The sequence below is a fragment of the Orcinus orca genome, chromosome 18, assembly GCF_937001465.1.
Source record: "Orcinus orca chromosome 18, mOrcOrc1.1, whole genome shotgun sequence".
Lineage (NCBI taxonomy): Eukaryota > Metazoa > Chordata > Mammalia > Artiodactyla > Delphinidae > Orcinus > Orcinus orca.
The window spans coordinates 6983570-7008877 of NC_064576.1; positions in this window are offsets into that span (position 1 = coordinate 6983570).

The window sequence follows — 25308 nt, forward strand, 5'->3', positions numbered from 1 at the left end:
GCTGCCATAACTCTACCCTAACGTCTTCTTTTGTCTTTATCTGAAGATGGTCTTTAAGGTGGTGGCTTGGGTCATTTCAAAGAGTGACTCAAATTTTCCTGGCTGTCTCTCATATGTACAGGAGGTATTATTAAACTTCTGTTTTTCTCCTGTTATGCTATTTTTTTTATTACTGGGGAGTCTCAGCCTCGAAGCGTAGAGGGAAAATCATTTTTCCTCCCCTACATCATGGATGAAATCTTTCCACTTCCCTAAGTTACAGGAGAAGAATAAATGACAGTCCAGTAATTTTTTTACCAAACCCGCTGAGTTTGGGATTTGTAGAAGATGGTATCCTCATTTCAGATGTATGGAACACAGCCAACTCCAAAACCCTTCGCCAATGCAACGTTCTGATAATCGCTGAAACTGTGCGCCCTCTCATTGAACATTTAATCCTGGTCTCATTCATTTATACTTTAGCCATGGAGATGTTAATTTGAAAGAACTATTCTTCAGTACAAAGACCTGTCTCCTTTTTTAAGAGGTAGTGCTTTGCTAAAGGTTAGCAACACATCTTTCTAAAGTAGTTAAATTATATTTTTCATTCTAGTGACCTCATTTCTACCTTGCGGTTGCCATTCTTTTTAATATTCAATAGGGCTTTAGAAGAGTGGGATGTTTTATAGCAGGACAGTAAGTATTGCAATATTGGTTAATATCAACTAGATGATTTATGAACCTTCCAAGTTAGAGATTCAGATTTCCCACAGTAGTGGAAACCCCACTGTGGAGCATGGAATGAAATGCATTTACTCACAGGTGAGACAGTACCCTGCTAACACTACAACTTCTTTTAGATAAATGTTCTTCACAGTCTAAGATATATGCTGCTGGCCCACAAATGAAACCATATAAATCTACAAATTGAAATATGGACTTGAGCCATGAGGAAAACAGTAGTTGCTGACTTGGTGTCAAAAATCCCAGCTACTGTTGCTCCAGTGGAAGACTCATTAAATTCTTCTGTCCAGGAATGAATATTGAGAAATTCTCCAAATTCACAGAACATCATTAAGTTGATTAAAATACAATGGTATCTAGAGACTTCCTTCCTTGACCTCTGCAATTAAAGGAAAGAAAAAGATAATTAAAGGATGGTGTATTGAACAATTAATATATGCAATGTCTAAAGGAAGAAACCAGCATTCTTAAGAACTAGTAAAGCTGTCCTATGGAGGTTTGTAACATAAGGTTGGAGACAAACACATAAATCATTCTGACAGAAGAATCACTTTAAGTGGTGGATAGTTTCAAAGACTGCTTTCAGCACAGGGCGTTAAAGATATATTTACTTTTACGCAATAGATGCATGTAGGGTGGTTGATTCTCTAAAAATACCTAGTACCTACAGCACAAATTCAAAAGAAGGTCAGGGTTTTTCACACCTTAGTGGTGTGGGGTGAATGTTACCATTCTTAAAACTGTTTTTAACCCTGCCTGTTTTCTTCTCACTCATCCTCAGCATTCAGTTTACAGTGCCTGGTATATAATATATCTCATTAATTACTTACAAGCTTATAATTACAAGTCATGTTATGTGGAAACTCAAGGGTGCAATTCAGGGTGCATTAAGAAAACAAAGGTCTTATGTCATCCGGGCTAAAACTGAATTCTTAGGTATTAGAGAAGTTTCTTTAAAAGCAGGGACAGGGCTTTCCTGGTGGCACAGTGGTTGAGAGTTCGCCTGCTGATGCAGGGGACACGGGTTCGTGCCCCGGTCCGGGAAGATACCACATGCCGCGGAGCGGCTGGGCCCATGATCCACGGCCGCTGAGCCTGCGCGTCCGGAGCCTGCGCTCCGCAACGCGAGAGGCCACAGCAGTGAGAGGCCCGTGTACAGCAAAAAAAAAAAGCAGGGGCATTGAAAATATATTTCAGTTTGGAACTCATTCTGAACAGAAGGGGGAAGAGTCAGAAGTTATAGGGCAGTATCATCACCAGACATCCATTTTGGGACCTACGTCTCCTTAAAGCAGATTAAAAGATTTAGGGAAAAGAACTGGAGACAAGGGGTCTACTTTAAAGGAATCACAGGCATTTAGAGGTGAGTGGAGCATTTCATGCTGCTAACTGCTAGAGAAAAATCACAGATGGTTGCTGAAGAGAAGAGTACATTCAAGTTAGGAAAATTTGAGTTTATAGAGTGGTCCACAGGATTTTGGAAATTTAGATCTACAGATTAGGAAGTTTACGATGCTACTTACAGTAGATTTGGCTCTCATAGTACATACATGGTGGTTAAAAATCATGGTGGCTAAAGTCATGGGCGAATATAGTCAATGTGTTGAACAGTGTGGTGCAGGGTTGTACAGAGAAAATGCCAAAGAAGGAAATTTGGAGAATATATTTCAGGGACAGGAATGGGGAGAGAGAGAGAGAGAGAGAGAGAGAGAGAGAGAGAGAGGAGCGATGTGAGGGGAGTTTTATCGCAGAATCTGTTTCAAGAAGAAACAACTTTGAATTCTATAGGGGGGAATTCTACAGCAACTTAAAATACTTCACTTTCCCTAGCTCCATAATCACCTTCTACAGACCTGTTCAACGGTTTCCATGCTAACATGAAACAAAGAAGCTAAACCAGACTAAATTTTCTTCTAATAATGATGACCAAGTAAGCCTCTAATATTTTTGTTCATTTCTTTCTTTTTCTAAATATTAAAAATAACAGCAACAATAATAACAGTATGTCTACACCTGTCTCCAATTCCATGCTTGTTCTTCATTCTTCAACCCCTTTCAACTTGTCTTCTATGTCCACCACTCCGATTTTTTCTTTTCTTTTTTTTTTTTTTTTTTTTTTTGCAGTACGTGGGCCTCTCACTGTTGTGGCCTCTCCCGTTGCGGAGCACAGGCTCCGGACGCGCAGGCTCAGCGGCCATGGCTCACGGGCCCAGCCGCTCCGTGGCACGTGGGATCTTCCCAGACCGGGGCACGAACCCGCGTCCCCTGCATCGGCAGGCGGACTCTCAACCACTGCGCCACCAGGGAAGCCCCACGACTCCGATTTTGAATGGCCCTCCTGATTAATGATAATCAGCAACTCACCAAATGCAAATCCCTTTTGTATAAATCATCTGCCATTAAATATAAGAAATACTTTGCACATTTTACAGCTACCTCCTTGAAGTTTCTCTTTCCTGACTTGGCATTATGCTCTTAGGTTTCTTCCATTGCTCTGTACATAATCAGTCCTCTCAAGTCTTTACCACAAGGTTTTTACCACAATCCTTTTTTCTTATCATTGTGTAACAGGACAAGAATTATACATAGATATTTCAAGTAAGGACATCGCCAGTGCCTGCCCATGAAAAGAAAGTGTTATACTATAGGTTAAGCTATAAACCTAACTCACTATATTATGGGACAGCCCATTCAAACATAGGCTGCCTGTTTAAATCAATCAGGTAGCTTTAAAATGACCAATTATTGGCCCCTCTCACGATAAATATATTTGTGACACAAGAGGGTATTTTGTATTTCTAAAAGTTCTCCATGATTCAAATATTCAACCAGAGTTGAGAACCACTGATTTTGTGGGAGAAGTTTCTAAACATAAAATCATATACTAATAGTTAACTTGGGTTAATAATTGACTTCTCCTGGGAGCACAAGGGAACACTTTAGAAAGGCACTAAACATTTGAGGTCTCTGTTTAAATCTATTGATAGAAGGGAAAGGATTAAAATAATAAGTGCTGTTTTTCAGTTTGGCAAGGATTCAGAATTATAATCTGTAAGATGATTGGATGATATAAAGACATATTACAGAAGTAAAAGATGGGTTTAGAGGTGGACCAGTGACATAGTGGGCAAAAGTGTCCCCCAAGAATGAGTAGGGGTGGGAGATGTGAAGAGAATGATTTCCCTGATGTCCAAGTTTCTCAAGCCCTTTGTTCCAAAATACCTGCTGGTCTTATCTTAAGGTAGCATGCTCTAGTGGCTAGAAACTAGCTAAAAAATCACTGATTCAGAACCCACACATCATGAGTTCAATCCTGGCTTTGCTTCTTTTTTGTTTTGTGATTCCAGACAACTTAATTCACGTGTCTTATTCTGAATATTACCATCTGTGAAATCACAATGACTGTACCTAAGATCATGACCATGACTGGATGAGATAATTGATATGAAAATACTAACACATATTAGGAACTCAGTAGAGAGTTATCTTTTCATTTATTTATTTTCCACTAGAAATAAGGCACTTTGCCTATCCGATCCACCAGCTATTTTTTGAATATAAATGATGCATTTCCATATCTCTAATTTTTTGTATCTTATTTCCACTTCCTTCTCTAAATATCCTTCTTCTAATCACCACATACAGATGCATTTTGTATCCTCAAAGACCCAAATCAAGTGCTGCATTTCCTGATTGTTCTAAATGTCCTGGCTTTGCTAAAGGTAGACATACAAATTCTAAAATCGTTATTTTTTCCCACATAGTAATATAGTACCCACTGATAAATTCTTGTTAGATACATGTTAAATATGTTATTTGTGCTTGACTATTTGAAAACCACAGAATAGGTATATGTAAAACTGTGGACTATGGAATATTTGTATAAATAAAGATTTCAAAGAATATAAGTTAATAATACCATATACTTTTGCAGGGGCAGCTGACAGGGGAAACAAAAAAGAACAATGAACATCCACCATAAAAATTTGCCACAGTAAACAGAAATCATCATACCTTTCACTTTAAAATTCAGATGTATTTCAAAAGGGGAAGCAGAGGAAAGTGGGTTCAAAAATTCTTGTTTAACACATGCCTTCCAAGGCCACCCACCCAATATTCTAACCTCAAACTGGCTAATTAGGTACACTTGTTTTATGAGCTTGTGCTTTAAGAACTAGGATAACTTTTAATAGCATAGCCAGGAAAAACAACAGAAGTAGAAAAATATTTTTACAGTTGAAAAACTTGGCACCGGTTTTTCTGCAACTGAGAACATATTTTGGCTATCCGTTATGATGCCTGGAAAGACAAAAAGAATTAAAATGCACACAGAAGGTTTTCGAAAAGAAGTTTTCAGTAATTTGCATATCGGCACAGAAATGAATGCATCCTCTTGACTGTTAATTTAAATAATCAAACATATACAGCATTATAAAAAAAGGAACAATGAACCCTGAGGGATGTATAATGTGGCATAAAATTAAAAAGAGGTTGACCTGATTGACATTAAATTTGATGGAGAAGCTTCTCTCAAAGGGTACCTGAACTTTCAATCCTACAACGATTTACGGGTCAAGTGAATTTCTTATATTAGTGGAAGTCTTTCATGTCAGGAAAAATCCACAATCTCTGAAATAGCCCCCAAACCCATTTATTTATTTGAGTTGAATTAGAACCTAAAAGACTAGGATTATTCTCATATTCCAAATCATTTGTACATAATGTTTAATTACTATGAATTTTACTTAACGGTTAAAATTATTATGGGTTTTGATGGTAACCGGAGGTTTACAGATGTTGGTCAAGTCATTCAGACGGGGTCAGGAAGAGATTTAGATCTTAATTTAGTTTCTATTTAATCTTTAAGACTATAAACCTTAACAACATAGAAAATAACATAGAAAATAAGACATTTAATTCTAGTTGTATTCTGAAAGCAAATTTTTTTATTTAAAATACGTACATTTTACTTCTAATATATACATTTGTATATGTAATTTATAATACATAAGATAGACATAAAAATTCTAAAGATGTTATTTTTCCCACATAGTAATGTAGTAGCCGTTTGGTAAATTCTTACTGGATAAACACTAAATACTGTATTCATGCTTGACTATCTTAAAACCACAGAATTGATGTGTGTAAAACTATGGGTTATGGAATATTTGTACAAATAGAGATTTCAAAGTACATATATACATAATATACATAATATTATATATATAATACATCTAAACATGTACATAATATATATGTTATTATAATGCATTGTATATTATAATATGCATATAAGTATAAATATAATAGGTAAAATTTGTGTGTATATATATGTACAAACACATGAGCACACATATATCTGTGTATATAAGAGAGAGAAAGAGAGAAAGAGTTACAGAGAGAGACCCTTTATAGAATTTGGTTCATCCTGTTTGACAGTCATTGTTTCAACCAGATAAAGATGCTCTCTGTGATCTCAGATGGCCTCCGCCTGCAGCGGCTTGAAACAGGATGTCGGTTCCAGGCCAGAGACTGAGGTTAGGCTGCAGCAGGGATAGCGCTGAATCCTAGCCACTAGACCACCAGGGACCAGTGGCCAGTGACAAGGCCCTGGCCCATCAGCTGTGTAGATATGAATTTCCACATAGAGATGGAAAGTAGTGAGACAAGTGTTTATTAGGAGGAAAAAGGGTACGTGTGGATAGACACACGGGAGGACTCAGAGAGAGAGTCACTCTCTTGTGGGAGTTTGAATCACTTATACAGGCCATATCTTCCATGTTTCCTTTGCCAATCATCTTGCTTTGCCTGGTTCTGAGTCCGTATTTGGCATATCTCAGGGTCCTCCCACATGTGAGAGCACATCTCTTAGCAAAGAGATTTATGGGTAGGTTGACATCACCTACTATGGGGTGGTGCCCCCTCCCTTTTTGATCTTCAAGGAGCTTTTCTGCGCATGTGCAGTCGTGAAGGTCCCCTTGACTTCGAGAATGAGGAATACGTGGTCTTTTATCTCTTATCTGGACAGGGCTTAGCTTCTCTTCCCTCCTGCTATTTTGGAGTATCTGTCCACAGGGGATGAACTCCAGTTGCTCAGCCTGGGGCCCATCTATCTAATGCCTCATCGGCACCAGGCTAATGGGATTTGGACTGTCTGTATCCACACAGGAAGGATCCTGTCGGAGCCCAGCACAGCCCCCCTGTCCCATGGAGCACTGTGTGGATTGGAGAGCTCAGACAGCACCACCAACAAATGCGGGGGGCTGGATAAAGAGGAGGGGTGTCAGAAACCGCACAGGTCGAATCGTTTGACAACACATCGAGAGGAATTAGGAAACAACCAAGAATACTAAAGAGTAGGGAGCTTTGGGGGAGGGTGCTGAAGCCCATTAGTTATAAAACTCAGGGATATGGAGCTGGCAGATCTGAATGTTAATTCTAGCCGTTGACTGATGTGTCCTGGCAACATATGAATCGCTTCAGCAACTAAGTCCATAAAGGAAGAAGTGAGAATGCTGGATGAGCCTAGATTAAACTGAAACTGCTTGGAACAGAAGAATATCTGGACTGGATTAGAACAGACTCTACTCCATGAGCCACTTTGATGGAGAATTACCATCATTGCCTTAGTGATGACAGCCTTGAAATCAATATTACAACTCAGAACCCACCTGCTTTGTGGTTCCGTGTTTGGTAGTAAACTGTGTCAATAGCCCCCCTTCCAAAGGTCTTTTTTTTTGGTTGTTGTTTCTTTGCTCACATATCTTTATAGTTAATATATTTTTGTCTCTGAGTACTTTTCCTTAATAAATACATTCGTAAAGCAAAACATTAAATAAGCTTTTTTTAATTTTGATTTTTTAATATATTCCACCAAATTTTTACCAAGAAGTTTTTTAAAAGATTCATTCATAATTTGAAATACTCTAAATGGCAATGTTGGAATTTCAAAATTAAATCTTCAGTGCTCTAAGAACTCTCATAATTTAAACAGTTCAGCTACCCTCTTCCTTTTTTTAAGTATTAAGTATCATTTTCTTTGCAAGATTTGTTTTATTAGTTGCAATTAACTAATATTAAATTGTCAAATAGTCATCTCTGGGCACACCCTTTGTGAGAGTAATCATTAACTTTCAACAAAAGTAAATTACAAGGAATATCCTGGTATTGTGATCACCCCCAAAGTGGGCTGCACCTCACAGCCAAAATAGGTTCCAATATTGAGACAGATGGTACCATACGTGCAGCAATAGAGTACGAATATGTGTATTATTCACTTGATGAGGCTTTTTGGAGAGAGCAGGGTCATTTTAAGACCAAGAAGATCCTTAAATTGTTTGAGGATTTGGGGTGGTTAGGAGGTGCGGCTGGGATGAAGTTTCCCTGGTAAAGGCCATGGCTTGTGTGCTTGGAGCATTCAGGGTTCTTATGAGCTGGACAAGATGGGGGCAGAAAGAGAAGCGGGTAGAGGGCTTGAAAGCCATTAGCAGCCAAACATGAGAACTGTAGTCAGACTCTATTATATTTCACTATTCTTCCATAACAAAACCGTGTTTGAGTAGTTCTGACCTGTGTTGTGCACTGAATTGTGTCCACCCAGATCCTTATGCCAATGTGCTAAGTCCCAGGAGCTCAGAATGTGGCTGCATTTGGAGACAGGACCTTTCGTGTTAAAAGCGAGTCCTTGGGTTGGGGCCTCATTCAATATTACTGACGTCCTTATAAAAAGAGGAGATTATGACAAAGACAACACAGATGGAAGGACAGCATGTGAGGGCAAAGCAAGAAGGTGGACAACTGCAAACCAAGAAAGAGGCCTCAGAAAAAAAGTAAACCTGCTGACACCTTGATCTTGGGCATCCAGCCTCCAGAATTGTAAGAAATAAATACCCAGTCTGTGGTGTCTTGCTATGGTGGCCCCAGCTAGTTAGTGTACCAGGGTTGTCAGACACGCTGGTCTACTAGAAATCAACAACATCCATCAATTATTTAGGAGAAAACTTATTTCTTTTTTGTTTGTTTTATTTTTTTAATTATTTTTTATTGGAGTATAGTTGATTTACAATGCTGTGTTAGCTTCTGCTAAACAGCAAAGTGAATCAGTTATACATATACATATATCTACTCTTTTTTAGATTCTATTCCCATATAGGTCGTTACAGAGTATTGAGTAGAGTTCCCTGCGCTATCCAGAAGGTTTTTTTTTTTAATTTTTTATACAGCAGATCCTATTAGTTATCTATTTTATACACAGTAGTGTATGTATGTCAATCCCAATCTCCCAATTCATCCCACCACCACCACCCATCCCCAGCCCCCTTTCCCCCTTTGGTGTCCATACATTTGTTCTCTACATCTGTGTCTCTATTTCTGCCTTGCAAACCGGCTCATCTGTACCAGTTTTAAAACTTAACATTTCTGAGGGAAAAAAATATATGGTTCAAAATGCATTCAAGGAAATACAAATAAAAGCCACAATAAGAGACAAATGTCCACCGACTAAAATGGCTCAAATTAAAAACCTTAATATACCAAGGGTCGGCAAGAATCTGGAGCAACTTGAACTCTCTTACACCGCTGGTTAAAAGCAAAATGGTGTAGCCATTGGCTATTAACATATATTTACATACATATATGTTACATGACCAATCAAGCACATCTCTAGCTATTTCTCTAAGAAAATGAAACATCCATTTCACAAAGACTTGCAGTTGGATTTTCACAGCAGCTTTTTTCATTCTATCAGGAACAGATGAACTGTCCACCTGAGGATAGAATGTAAGGCTGAGAGACTAGAAGGTGGGCCATATTGGGCATTTGATGTCATTTCTTCACTCTAACGACCTCCTTGGAAAGAAAAGTTTGTGTGCAGACTTTCTGTCATGACTCAATACCCTCTGTCCATGGCCACCTCTGCTTCCGTATGATATGGTTAATAGAAGACACTATTGATGTTTCATCTAGTTATTTTAGAGATAACCATTGTCGATCCCTGTTTTACTTCAGTAGTGAGAAAAGGATGATCTCCAAGAGATAAAAGCCATGTTAGATCCCACATGCCATGGAGCGGCTGGGCCCATGAGCCATGGCCGCTGAGCCTGCGCGGCCGGAGCCTGTGCTCCGCAGCGGGAGGGGCCACAACAGTGAGAGGCCCGCGTACCGCAAAAAAAAAAACAAAAACAAACAAACAAACAAAAAGCCATGTTAGAGAAAAGCAGAGCGTTTTACAAATGTGTTGTAGTCCAGCAAGAAGGTCCTGGTCATGATGTAGGACTTTAATTTGAGTCCTGTACAAAACAACCTACCAAAAGTTTTTGATTCTTACTTTAATTCTGTTTTGATTCTATTAGTTGCCTCATTGGGACAGTGTGACAATTTCTTCAGGCCATAATAATGTCAAAATTGTAGCTTTCTAGAATCCATCTGCTTTTGTTACTACCCCATAATAACACAACTGGGACCTGTTTTGAATGCTACTGACAGTGTGAGGGTCCTGACATATTATTTTGGAAATTTCTGCTAATTTATGTCACCAAAATCACTGATTTGAGACTGAGCATTTGCCCACAGGCATTGCGTAATTAACTTTTTATCAATCACCTATTGAATTTGTAGATTGAACTTGTTTTTGCTATCTAATTCTGAGATATACTATTGATAATTAATCATAATCCCCTTAAAATGTAATACAATGGTATAGAGACAATGTGGTTTAAGAATGACATTATATCTTTAACTTTAATTTTCAGAGTTTTAGATAAAAGAATGAGACTTAGTTTAGATAATTCACATCAATGCAGATAGGTTAGCTAATTCTAGGCAATAAATTAAAGCAGTATAAAATAACTTTTCACTTTTTAAAAGAAATATTATTTGAAACTTATTTACATGGTATAGATCTTCCAGGTAAAGACTTCATTAATGGATTTATAGCAAAAATACTGACCAGAAGTTAGACTTGTGTTCACATCTAGCCTCTTCTATTTTGACATAAGGCATAACGTTTCTTTGTGCATTCGTTGTCTCCCCAAATCTGAATATAGCGATACAACTGACATCATATGGGTTTTGTGAGATTCAAATGAGGTATTACATGCAAAGTATGCAACAAAAATCATATTGACCTTTTTTTTTTTAAACTCCATTCCAAGTATTGTGATACAAATAATTAGATACCAAGGTATTTAAGCTAACACACTGCTAGCTAGATAAACCTATGGCAAATTTCAGTGCAAGAAAATGAGGATGAACAGCCTTAATAAATTGTAAATTCAATATTAAGTGCAGGTCAGAGTACAGAGCTAGAGCCTCTTCATAGGTGAATGCCTGTGTCATGTGATGTGGATGAAGTCAGGAGCAAGGTTACAAGGCAGAAAGGTTAACACTGATGTTTAGGAGGCAATTCCCAGAGTTGATTATATTTGAGTAGAGTATTAGAATATGGAAAGAGGGCTTCCCTGGTGGCGCAGTGGTTGAGAGTCCGCCTGCCGATGCAGGGGACACAGGTTCGCGCCCCGGTCCGGGAAGATCCCACATGCCGCGGAGCGGCTGCGCCCGTGAGCCATGGCCGCTGAGCCTGCGCATCCGGAGCCTGTGCTCCGCAGCGGGAGAGGCCACAGCAGTGAGAGGCCCGCGTACCGGAGAAAACAAAAATGGAAGGGAAAAAGGTTTACACCGATCTTGCCATGAACATTCCCGTAGTTAATATTTACATCCGAAATGATAATCACTGTTGACAGGTTTTGTTATGATTTTAGCCATAAGGCAATTCACTTATTGCACCGAGCACTAAATATATATATATACAATTTACATTAAAAATAAAAGGAACTACATCAAAATATATCTGGGAAATTAAAACTGGATGTTCAAGTTGATTTACGTTCCAAAAATATAGCCACTTGTCAAAATTTCGCAAGATACAGGCTGGACACTGAGAGTGTCTAGAATAGTGTCTTTTTTAGAAACTGGAGTCCAATTTACTTCTTTTTAAACTAAACGTTTCTAAATTCTTATCAAGCAAAACAGCCGACAACAGTGACAAATATTTCTCAAGCACCTAGGCAACCCAGGAGAAGCAACATTTTGAGACTTTCAGACTTAAGAGTTCTTACGTATACCACACCGTGTGTTCTCCCAAAGTTCCACTGAAGAAGGGAAAACTAGTATTTTTGTTTTGTTTTGTTTTGCGGTACGCGGGCCCCTCACTGTTGTGGCCTCTCCAGTTGCAGAGCACAGGCTCCGGACGCGCAGGCCCAGCGGCCATGGCTCACAGGCGCAGCCGTTCCGCGGCATGTGCGATCTTCCCGGACCGGGGCACGAACCCGTGTCCCCTGCGTCGGCAGGCGGACTCTCAACCACTGCGCCACCAGGGAAGCCCGAAAACTAGTATTTTTTAATTTGGTTCTTGAAAGTACTCTAAATTAGAATGAGGTATTTCACATGATAAACAAGCAACTTAAAATGTTAAGTACGTTTCGCATTTTACTCATGACTGCGTGTGAATAAGGTCATTTCAGGTCATCCTGAGGATGACTGAGCCTGAGAGGGGCTGGAGGCTTTAACTATAAAGATTTCTTCCTCCACTAGCTTTATACAAAATAATGACTTTTCTCAGGTTGCGTTGGCAATTTTCTAACAGTTGGGCTCATTGACTCAAAGCTAGTCTAAAAGCCAATTTAATAAACTACAAAAATGTCTCTGGCTAAATGATGGCCTTAGATGAAGGCAATGGAAGTTACTCAGGTGGATCTGATGACAATCTTCAATTCACAGTGCTTTGTACCCAGTCCAACTCAAATGCCCTCCGGTTGGAAAACTTCAGGTAACTCAGAAGCAAATCCTTGACTTCAAAAAAGGTTGATATTTACCAAAAAGTAAGGCTTAAAGCATTTCAAGTAAAATTGTTTTCTGTAGCTTTAAAAATATACAAACCAAAAGAGCCACTTTCCCTGCATACAATTATCTATAATGGTCTAGAATTTATATATATAATATATATATTTTTCCCAAGAGGGAGGTCTATGCAATGAACAATACATGTTCTAGAAAGTGCGAAATTATGGCAAGCCAACCAATATAGCAAGCTATAACTTCAATACATAGTATTTCATAACTTTCTAGAATAATTGTTTTCAAATGCATCAATTTTAACTGAAGTAAATGTGCTAGGTTAACCAATCCTGTATAAAAATGCACTCCGATTTTTAGTCGTTTAAAATAGCAATAACTTCTCACCATTCAGTAAATTGCTGGGTGGTCCTGTGGTGCTTTCACCTGCCCTTCCTCACGCAGTTGCTAGGTGACCAGACTGGAAGACGGTTTTTCTAGCAGATCTGGCAGTGAGTGTAGGCAATTCCCTGGAAGCCTTCAGTTCTCTTGCATGAGGCCTCTCACCCTCCAGGAAGCTAGACCAGTTTCCTCCCATGGGGGTCTCAGGGTACCCTCCCAAGACAGGAAGATTGAAAACTGCAAGCATCTTGACATCTGGGCCCAGAATTTGCCTAACATTTTTATCTGGGTAAATCAAGTCACTTATCCAGGCAGACTGAAGGAGAGGAGAGGAACAAAACCGCATTGTAAAAGAGTATGGGAACAATTATACCCACTTTGAGAATAGCATAGTCTTCCTTAATTTCCTCATAAACTGAGAGACAAATGCCTCTATTATATTCCCAAGTACTGGTCCTATTTCCACAATTCTCATAATATTGAATGATATCCATTATGCGTTACATGTATGCCATTATATAAATTTGGAAAAAGTTCTAGACTTTGGAATATATAACTATATTATACCTTTGAAAAAAATATAAGCATAATTTCTATATTCACACTTTAACTCTCTATGGCATTTCAACCAAGACAATAATCTAATTAGTTAATTCTTAGTGCCATGAACACTGACTGCGACCCCAAATAAATGCTGGTGCATTTGGATTCTAGTAGTTATTTATTATTCTCATTTATCAAATTCTCATTATCAAAAGTTGTATTCAGTATGTTAACTGATATGATCAAGGTTGAAAATGCTAAAACTTTATAATGATATGGTTTACAATGAAGAATAAGTAATAGATTTATTATTTATGAAGAATTTATTTATGTATTCATTTATTATGTGTGTACCCTATTTTTTAATAGCTTTATCTGCAACATAATGTTGAACTCTATCTAAGTCAACTCTCTCTGTGGTCCAGGAAAACAGCAATGGTTGAGAAAGCTCCCTACCTACGTTTTTGCCCCCAAGAAGTTACTAACTTCAAAGGATCGTATTGCTCCTGCATATTCTGAGATAAATGCCCACCTCCATCCTTCCTAAATGACTAACATAAAGCTGTCTCCATTCTTCCTCATAACCTCTTGTGGACTCTTGGGTGATTCTCTTGCTGACCTGCCTCTATAAGTCCCCAGACCCTTTTCCATTTCTTTGAGAAGTTTCTTATTAATGATCTCCCAATTGCTATAGCCTGAAAAAAAATATCACCTCCTTAATTGTCTAGAGTATTTTGTCTTTTACATGTGACGTAAGTCAATATGAGAAAAATAACAAAACAGTTTATTTCAATACAATTCAAAGAAATGAACTTTGTAAGTTTAAGCCTTGTGATCCCTTTCAAAGCTCTTAATTATCCATATGGTAAGTATAATCTTCAGTGAATCCAAATATTCACTTGTTCTTTTTTTCCCATTATTTGAAAGCCTTCACTCTTGATCAAATAAAATATGAGGCTCAATGACATGCATAAAGGATATATTCTAGGATTCCTGTAATAGAAAAATGTATGAGAAAATTCTAAAGAAATAGCAAAGAGTGGCAGGGAGGAAGTAGGATTTTTGTGACTCACCTATTTTTTGGCTACTGTTCTCAATGGGAACATTAACCTGCCACAGGCTATTTTAACTTTCCCCTCCACAAAAATATAACAACCATTTTTGACTCTTTGATTTCTTCTGATTTTCAATTCCCTAATTTAAGACTTTAATTTTAGAGGTAAAGAGAAAAAATATATATATAAGGGGCATGCTGTGTTTATGTTTGGTGGGGAGGGAGGGTAGCATACAAGGTCCACCATGTGTTTAGGGAAGGAAAGGGTCTTTCATCTTGTCTTAATATCTTTATCAGTTGTCTGCCAACTTTTACTTTAAAGGATTGTACAGTAAATATTTTCAGTTTTTCAGGACCTACAGTCTTCCAGCTACTCCTCAACTCTTCCAGAACAGCAAAAACTCAGACATAAACAATAAGTAAATCAATGGGAATGGCCACGTTCCTGTAAAATTTATCTACGAAAACAAGTAGCTGGCCAGATTTGGGCAACTGCCTGTAGTTTGCCGACCCCTGATCTAGATTTTTGGTTAATTTGAGAGAGAAGAAATAGAACCATATTACAAAGCTCTCTGTGTGTGTGTGTGTGTGTGTGTGTGTGTGTGTGTGTGTATGTGTGTGTGGTTTCCATAAGCTTTATCCTTGAAGACACTGTAATTGGATGAAATTGCAAAGGAATTTCTGAAAAACGCACATTTGGACTATTGATTCTAACTTTTGGACCATCCACCCAGAAGCCCTAACCTGTCAGTTACTTCAGGTTATAATACACATTTTCTCTGTGTACCATCTAATTGATAGAATTGTTTAATTTCAAAAACTTTTAGGCAACGTTCTCTCTGCTGATATCTTAGGTGATTTACTGGAGTAAGCAGCCATCTAACAGTCATTAAATTCATCCTGTCTGATCATTTTTATAGACAGCAGTCCATTCTGTTTGGTCTACTTTTGTTTATAAAATAACTAGTTTAAAATGGGTAAAGAGTCCATGGAAGGACAATAACAAGTTTAAATGCTCCTTCCAGTGATTGATTCTACACTCCCTATATTCATGGTAAATGATATAATCTTCATTAAAACTTTGCTTTGACCAACTGAGATAAATAACCAAAGGTAATCAGTTTGGGAATGATATTAATGTACTGCCCATGAGAGGCAATTCCACATTTCCATCCAGTGAGATAGTTGGCCCAAGATATAGATTTTCCACTTTACCCTAAATTGGAACTAACATCAGATTAGGAAACAAAGAAAATAAATTAAATCATGAAAGCAATTGTGCTGAAGTTCGGTAAAACCTACCATACAAGGCAAAATAGAATATATCATCTTCCTTCCTCTCTGAGAATTTGCTCTGTTGCCAAACTGTGTCCACTTTCCCCCAAAGAAATCTTGCTTTGTGTACTAGACATAAAACAAAATTAGTTGTTCCTGTGTACAATCCAGAAATGGAGCATACATACATTTACTGAGTTGGTGAACGTCCATGGACAGTTAAATTATTCAGTTTTTTTTTTTTTCCCAGGGAAGTTTCAGATAAGGACTCAGTAAAAGATTATCCTTCTAGATAATTGTATTTATTTATTTTTATTTTTCTTTTTTTTCTTTTTTTTTTTTTTTTTTTTGCGGTATGCTGGCCTCTCACTGCTGTGGCCTCTCCCGTTACAGAGCACAGGCTCTGGACGCGCAGGCTCAGCGGCCATGGCTCACGGTCCCAGCCGCTCCGCGGCATGTGGGTTCTTCCCGGACCGGGGCACGAACCCGTGTTGCATCGGTAGGCAGACTCTCAACCACTGTGCCACCAGGGAAGCCCTGTATTTATTTATTTTTTAATTTACTTTCAATTGATTGAAACGTTCTCAACAATACATTCGATATTGGGATAAGTCTGGTTTTCAAAACATAAATCATTTCTTCTTAACTTCTCTTGAATCACTTTACAACTTTCCTTAAGTACTTAAGTCTTATTTTTATGTGAGGTTCACGATTTGGGAGCTTAGGTATATATTTGGTATAGTTTCAAGAAATAAATTTATTTTTCTTTCTCATTTACCCATAGATGTGTCCATACTTTGAAATCATTTTATAGAGGAAGGGGCCACTATTTTCCTGGTACTTTACTGAAATCAGAAGATTTTATTTGCCTGGAGAAACTGAATTTTTTGTTTTGGATCATTTTAGCGAAAGAAATAATTTGGATTTCTAACTTAATAACTATTCAAATAATTCAGTTACACTTTTTTAAAGGTGGTATATAAAATGTAATTTTTCTTTTAAAGAGCTCTGTCATTTCCTGTGTGACTATCTCTACTCACCACTAAACATAGATAACTGAGGTTAAAGTGAATGTTTGACTTGAAATGAAGAAATTTTACATATATACATCACTTTACATAATTGATTCCACACACTCCCTGACTGGTGTTTTTAAATAATGTGTATTTTAAAATCAAGCCACATTTTTAAATGACAATGAAACCTGCTTTCTCCCTGCCAAAGCAAATGGAACAGAGATAGCAGATATTCCCGCATTTGTGGGTTTTTTTTTTTTTTTTTACATAGTTGTCTCCATAATGTCTTAAAAACAGCCATTGTTATACAAGAACATAGAAAGGTCATAGAAGATTAACTATAAATTTAATTTGACACTTAAAAACTACTATAATTCACTTTAAATTGTTAAAAGGATCCTATAAATTTTAGATTCATAGCAGGAAACATTTAGTAGCTTGAAATAAAGAGTATTATTTTTACAGAGACTTTTTTATTGAAGTATAGTTGACTTACAATATTAGATTAGTTTCAGGTGTACAACATACTTATTCGATATTTTTATAGATTATACCCCACATAAAGTTACAAAATATTGGCTATATTCCCTGTGCTGTACATTACATCCTTGTAACTTATTTATTTTATATCTAGTATTTTTTATCTCTTAATCCCTTTCTCCTTTCACGCCCCACATTCCACACCTCTAACATCTGGTAACCTCTAGTGTGTTATCTGTATCCGTGAGTGTATTTTGGTTTTGTCATATTTGTTCTTTTTTTATATTTTTTAGACTACACATGTAAATGAAAAAACACAATGTGATCTTTGACATTGGTCTTAGTAATATTTTTTGGATCTTTTGCCTCAGACAAGGGAAACAAAAGCAAAAATAAACAAATAAGACCTAATCAAATGTAAAATCTTTTGCATAGGGCAGGAAACCATCAACAAAAGAAAAAGGAAACCTACAGAATAGGAGAAGATATTTGCAAATGATATGTCTGATAAGGGGTAATATCCGGAATATATAAAGAACACATAATTTCAATATCAATAAAACAAACAATCTGATTAAAAAATGGGCAGAGGACCTGAATAGGCATTTTTCCAAGAAGACATATAGACGACCAACAGGAACTTGAAGAGATACTCAGCACCACTAATTGTACAAATCAAACCACAGTGAGATATATCTCACACCTTTTAGAATCTCTGTCATCAAAAAGACAAAAAATAACAAGTGTTGGAGAGGATGTGGAGAAAAGGGAACCCTAGTACGCTGTTAATGGGAATGTAAATTGAAACAGTCACTATGAATTTATTTATTTATTTAATTTATTTATTGCATTGGGTCTTCGTTGCGGTGCGTGGGCTTTTCATTGCAGTGGCTTCTCTTGTTGCAGAGCACAGGCTCTAGGTGCGCAGGCTCAGTAGTTGTGGCGCATGGGCTTAGTTGCTCCACGGCATGTGGGATCTTCCTGGACCAGGGCTCAAACCCGTGTCCCCTGCATTGGCAGGCAGATTGTTAACCACTGTGCCACCAGGGAAGTCCCAGGTACAGTCACTATGGAAAACAGTATGGAAGTTCCTGAAACAATTGAAAATAGAACTGCCATATGATCCAGTGTTTCTACTCCTGAGTATTTATTCAAAGAAACTGAAAACCCTTATTTGAAAATATATGCACCCCAATGTTCATAGCTGCATTATTTATAATAGTCAATATACAAAAGAGTACTATTTTTTACAGTAACTAGACATTTGGTTTTTCTCAACTGGAAATGGTTGTCTTAATATTTCAGTTTTAGTAATTCATTCCAAGGGCTGTTTTCTTTAGTCTGAGTCTCTGCTTTGTTTCTCTGCCCAGTACACACACACTTATACTGAATATCAGAACTTTCTGTCCTTCCTCAAAGGATTCTGAAGATCCCGGGTTTTCTCCTAAACTTCAGTCTTCCTTACAAAGGCACCATCATCTGCTGAGACGTCATCCTGATCTTAATTGCTATATTCTTTGAGCTTCCTTGTACTATTTTCTTCACCTGTTACACCACTTACTTGCTGGAACTACTATCTCTTGTGATTTAACGCTGATCTCTGATACCTACCTGACCTGTCTGAGCTTCCTAGGACAGCCATGGGTTGATATGGTCCAACAGCAGTAACAATAAATATTTAATATTCAACATTAATAGTAATGACTTGCCTTTATGTGGTATATTAGAGCTTTGTAAAATATTTTTCATAGCATTTCATCCAGCCCCACACCTGCTTTGTGTTACAAGTAAAGCATCAATAAGTCTTTAAAATTAGACTGAGTCTCAGAAAATTAAAAGAACTCACCTGGTATTACAGAACAAAAAGATGGAAAAATGGGGACTCCGCTGAAGTTTTCAAACAAATTTATTCATTCTAATACCTATGCCTATGCTGTCTCTGAGTGGGGAGAGAGACACAGAGTCAGAGACAGAGGAAGAGAGAGAATTTCAGTCTGGCTGACTCTCTTACCAGTCATAGTTCATTATTTAAAATCGGTTATTATACACATATATACACACATTTGCAAACACACACGCAACAGAATAGTCACATAACTACTTCAGAGAAACCACCCATTGACCTCACTCTTATATCCTTTTTACTTGCTAAATACACAAAAACTAGACTTTGGAGATCCAGGGAAGAATTACAGAATATATTATATTTTGGAAGTAATGGAAATACACTATGAATATGTAATTTACTACAAGATGCTAGATAGACCAGAGGATCTTTAGAAATCATATTTGAAGTACTAAAAATCAGTTTGCATATCACTGCAGTAAGATATGTGTTGACATGAATTTTTGAATGATAGTATTGTACTATTGATAATATTACTAAGTATCACCAACATAATGTTCTACTTCATGGCTCAGTGTGCATTGATTTACTCAATCATTCAGAGATACTAATTAGAAAGCCACACCAAGAAGGAAACGGTTATTTTACTGTGGCAAAATTCTATTTAAGATATTTTTCAAAAATTAGTAACTAAAATGACCTACCAACAAAAAAGAGGCAAATTCTAATGTATGGAAATATAAGTGATACAGAAATATTAAATGAATTATGTTACCTTACCATTTTATACTAGACTATATCACATCCAGTTGTACTTTCAACCAAATTTGCCTTTGCACAGTTTTAATTCCTAAACCACTATTCATTTGAGAAAAGTGACAATTTAATTTTCTCGAATATAAATATTCACTAATTTTAGAAATAATATATTATCAGAATCACAGTCATTGCTTTAGAGATGGAAGCATATGAATGCATAGAAAATGTCTAAAAATAACGTGTCTTATTTTTCAGCTGCTGGCAGATTAAAGAAAATGCCTCAGTACCTTTTAATCTCAACACTAAATGCATTTTGTTATGAACAAAATAAATGAGTACGACTCAATTTGTGTATCAAAAAACATAAATAGTTCTCATAATTTATGTTCACCACAAACCAGATGTTACTTTAGTAATTAGTTGAATTCATTCTAATGGATCTCCTCTATATATAGAAAAATCTTTCGTTAGCATACTGTGTTGTGGTTAACATCCAAGGTTAATGTTGTTTTCCATTTGAAGCTACATGAGTTTGTTTTTAGTAAGCTATGCCTTTTTAAATATAGTCTCCTTACATTTGTAACACTGACTTTTTAATACAGATTAAGAGTAACAACCTGGAAAAAACAAAGGAAAACCTAGGTTCATTAGGTTATTTCACTTAAAAAAAATAATTTTATCATTAGCAGCACAAACTATACACCACACCAAATATCAAGTGTGTTCGTGTTCAGTGTGTTCAATGTCTTCATGGACACATAGACATGTACACACACAAACAACCATTTGAATATCAACACAGAGTTCAACATCTGAAGGATAATGTCATTTGATCCCTTTGTGGTGGATCGTACCATTTCATATCATTTCATCAGTATGATGACAAGTGTATTATAAGATAGCATGCTTCTTTTGCAGTATAATCTATTAATGGCATAAAGTAGTGCTTTGTTATTTTAATAATAGACTTTATTTTTTGAGCAATTTTAGTTTACAGAAAAATTAAGCAGGAAGTACAGAGAATTCCTATAGATCATTTTACCACCCTTCACAATGCGTTCTATTATTGACATCTTGCTTTAATGTGGTACATTTGTTATAATTAGTGAACCAATATTATTATTAATCAAACTCCATAATTACATTCTCTTCTTGTGTTGTACATTCTGTGGGTTTTGACAACTGTGCAATAACTAATGTCTACTATTATCGTACCATACAGAGTATTTTCACTGCCCTGAAAACCCCTCTGCCCTACCAACTCACACCTACCTCCTCGTCTTCCAAACCCCAGACACCACTAATCTTGTTACTATCTCCCAGCTTTGGCTTTTCCACAGTGTCATAGAGCTGGAATCATACAGTATGTAACCACTTCAGATTGGCTTCTCTCACTTAGTCATATGCATTTAAGATTCCTCCAAGCCTTCTCATACCTTGATAGCTATTTTTCTCAGTTCTTTTTAGTGCTGAATAAAATTTTATTGTCTGAATGTACCACAAAGAGCTCATGTAGCTAGCTCAATAAAAAAAAAAAAAGCCCAATAAAAAAATGGGCAGAAGATCTAAACAGACATTTCTCCAAAGAAGACATACAGAGGGCCAAGAGGCACATGAAAAGATGCTCAACAACACTAATTATTAGAGAAATATAAATCAAAACTACAATGAGCTATCACCTCATACTAATCAGAATGGCCATCATAAAAATCTCTACAAACAATAAATGTTGGAGAGAGTGTGGAGAAAAGGGAACCCTCCTACACTGTTTGTGGGAATGTAAATTCATACAGACATTATGGAGAACAGTATGGATGTTCCTTAAAAAGCTAAAGAGCTACCATATGATCCAGCAATCCCACTCCTGGGCATATATTCAGAGGAAAACATGGTTTGAAAGGATACATGTCCCCCAAAGTTCATTGCAATGCTGTTTACAATAGCCAAGACGTGGAAGCAACCTAAGTGTCCAATGACCGAGGAATGGATAAAGAAGATGTATTATGCACGTGCGCGCGCGCACACACACACACACACACACACACACACACACACACGGGAATATTACTCAGCCATTAAAAAGAATGAAATAATGCCATTTGCAGCAACATGGATGGACCTGGACATTATCATACTAAGTGAAGTAAGTCAGACAGAGAAAGACAAATATCATATGATATTGCTTATATGCAGAATCTAAAAAAAAAAACAAAAGATACAAATGAACTTATTTACAAAACACAACTAGGCTCAAAGACTTAGAAAACAAACTTATGGTTACCAACGGGGGAAGGTGGGGGGAGGGATAGATTGGGAGTTGGGGATTGACATGTACACACTGCTATATTTAAAATAGATAATCAACAAAGACGTATTGTACTGTACAGGGAACTCAGCTCAATATTCTATAATAACCTAAATGGGAAAGGAATTTGAAAAAGAATAGATACATGTATACGTATAACTGAATCACTTTGCTGTATACCTGACACTAACACAACATTGTTAATCAACTGTACTCCAATACAAAATAAAAAATTTTTTAAATCCCATAAAGTTCCAAAAAGCAAAACTTGAATTTGCTGTGTCAGCAACTAGTTACATAGCATTTACATTTTATTTACAACGAACTATATAGAATTCACATAATTTTAGGTATTATAAGTAATCTAGAGATGATTTAAGGTGTATGGGCATAAGTATATAGGTTATATGCAAATACTATACCATTTTATGTCAGGGACTCGAGCATCCTCAGATTTTGGAATCCACAGGGGTCCTGGAATCAATCCCCTCCAGGTACCAAGGGACAATTGTACTGTCCCTACAGGAAGGTTGTTATAAAGATGTCAAAACATGTACTATAGATTCTTAGATAACCTAAGCAAGTAAATTAATTCAGGAAACCAATGGGCTTGCGTTTACTAAAATCTACTATACAAGGCAAAATAGACTGTATTTTAGATGAAGGGTCATGATCATCCTTCCCCTGTGAGGATTTTTGCTTCACTGCAAACTGAATTCTTCATAGGCTGAATTCAAGTATCAAAATAATGTATGACAATTCTTGCCCTAACCACTGAAAGTGATGAAATCACTTCCCTAAGACATTTGCATCACTTAAATGTAAGTGATAACTAACTCTTCATTATATTAAAATCTGCTTTTGAAGGAAAGAGAAATAGTCCAATGAGACGATTGATATACCATATATTAATGTATTACCATGAAAAGTTAAATGATAGGGTAAAAATGAAGATATAAACTTCTATCATCAGTATATTCTTACATGGATAATATGAAGCCACTTCCTGCCTTCCTCTCTCTTTTTCTCCCTAGTATTTTCCTGTCTTTATCCCTTAGTAAATAAATGACAAAGGAGAGGGTCTCTCACATTATTACTAAGAGACCCGGGCTAAGCCCAGAGATTTCAAATAACTGTGCTATTGAGCTCCACTGAGTTGATTTCTGAAGTCGTGCTCCCTTTGAGGTCCCAAGGTCTCCTTTTAATATGACCCATTTACAGCAAGCTATATATATAAAAGGCATGATGTGCTCACAAACATTTTAATAACTCAGCGTGAACTGGAATTGTATAAGATGCTATTTTAAATCACTTCCTCTTGTATCCTACACTGTGCTTTATTTTTCTGTGTTTTCTGCATCTTCCAAACAAACATCTTCCTCTTTAACATGAATTCTATTCTTCTTAATGATTAATTTTCAAGTTTTGTGTTTCAAGTTCTGATTAGCTGTAAGATAGCTCATAAATATTGCCTATCTCCACAGAAGGAGGGTTTTGTGAAAGTGTTAGATTCGGAAAACAAAAAGATCGAGTTAACTTTAGCTTAAATTGTGATCATTAAGCCTAAAGAAAAGCATGCTAAATTTTTTATATTGGCCATGGCACTCAGCATAGTGCCTACACCCTTGTAGTTTATAAATGTAAATTCACAAAAGGGTGACTTAAGTAAACATTGCGACCTCACATCTGTAGCAAACGTTTGGTGACTTTTCTCCCCTTCCTTCCTTTCTCCCTCATTCATTCCTTCCCCCACCACGTGACCTACCTTGACAATCTTTTTTTTTTTTTTTTTTTTTTTTTTTTTTTTTCCGGTACGCGGGCCTCTCACTGTTGTGGCCTCTCCCGTTGCGGAGCACAGGCTCCGGACGCACAGGCTCAGCGGCCATGGCTCACGGGCCCAGCCGCTCTGCGGCATGTGGGATCCTCCCGGACCGGGGCACGAACCCGTGTCCCCTGCATCGGCAGGCGGACTCTCAACCACTGCGCCACCAGGGAAGCCCCGACAATCTTTTTACATTTTCTATCCTGGGTCCCCCAGACTCGTACTGTGAAGCTATTGACATTTTGTGCCCCATAGTTCTTTGCAGTAGGGGAGTCTGTCCAGTGTATTACAGGATGTTTAGCAGCATCCTTGATCTCTAGTCACTAGAGACCAGTAATACCTGTTACCATTGAAGACAACCAAACGTGTCCAGATATTGTCAATTGCCTCATGGGGGTGGGGGGCAGGTTGAGAATAATTTCTTTAGGGTGTGGTGTTACTTGCTTCACCAAATGACAGAATAAAGTAATCTTAATGACAAAGAACCAGGGGAAGGTAGAACTTGGAGCAGAGATAGTTTTGGTTTCCAGTTATCTGGATTCCTGGAGGGTGTAGCTGGTTGTTATTTTTAACGTTTGACCAAGGAAACTGGTTACAGACATAACGCATTGCTTTGCGTCAGTGCAGTCAGTGCCCTGCTTTATTCTTACTTTGGGTGGAATATAGCAGACTGTGCATAAACCATAGTAAGACAATCAGACACTCAACCTATGGCTTGTTGACAGGAGAGAGTAAGAACCTTTGAAAAATAGACAGTGGGGAGAAAAGAGCGCGGTGCCGTCTGCTTTCTGTATCTGTGGTTCCACATCCGCAGATTCAACTGAGGATTGAATTGTTGAATCCCTGGATGTAAACCTGCAGATGTAGAGAGTGAACTGTGCTGTTTTATATAAGGGACTTGAGTATCTGCAGATCTTGGTAACCAAGGAGGGCCTGGAGCCAATCCCCCGCGGACACTTAGGGATGACTGTTTTTACCCTTTCTTCTTCCTGCTCACACTTGTAACATTCTTCTAAACCACAAAGTTACTTAGCACAAGCCAGAGACCAACAAAGCATTCCAATGTTCTTTTGATTCTGAGGATGTTTCTGCACTCTCATCAAATCCATTAAATTTCATTTGACTTGCGAAGTCTTTTGTGCCAAGCTTTCACCTAAGAATCTTTGCTAAATATGTATTAGAGAACACTGGGATACTTAAATCTACCAATGTATTCTCTCGAGTCACTCTCTGGGATATTGCTACACATGTTGG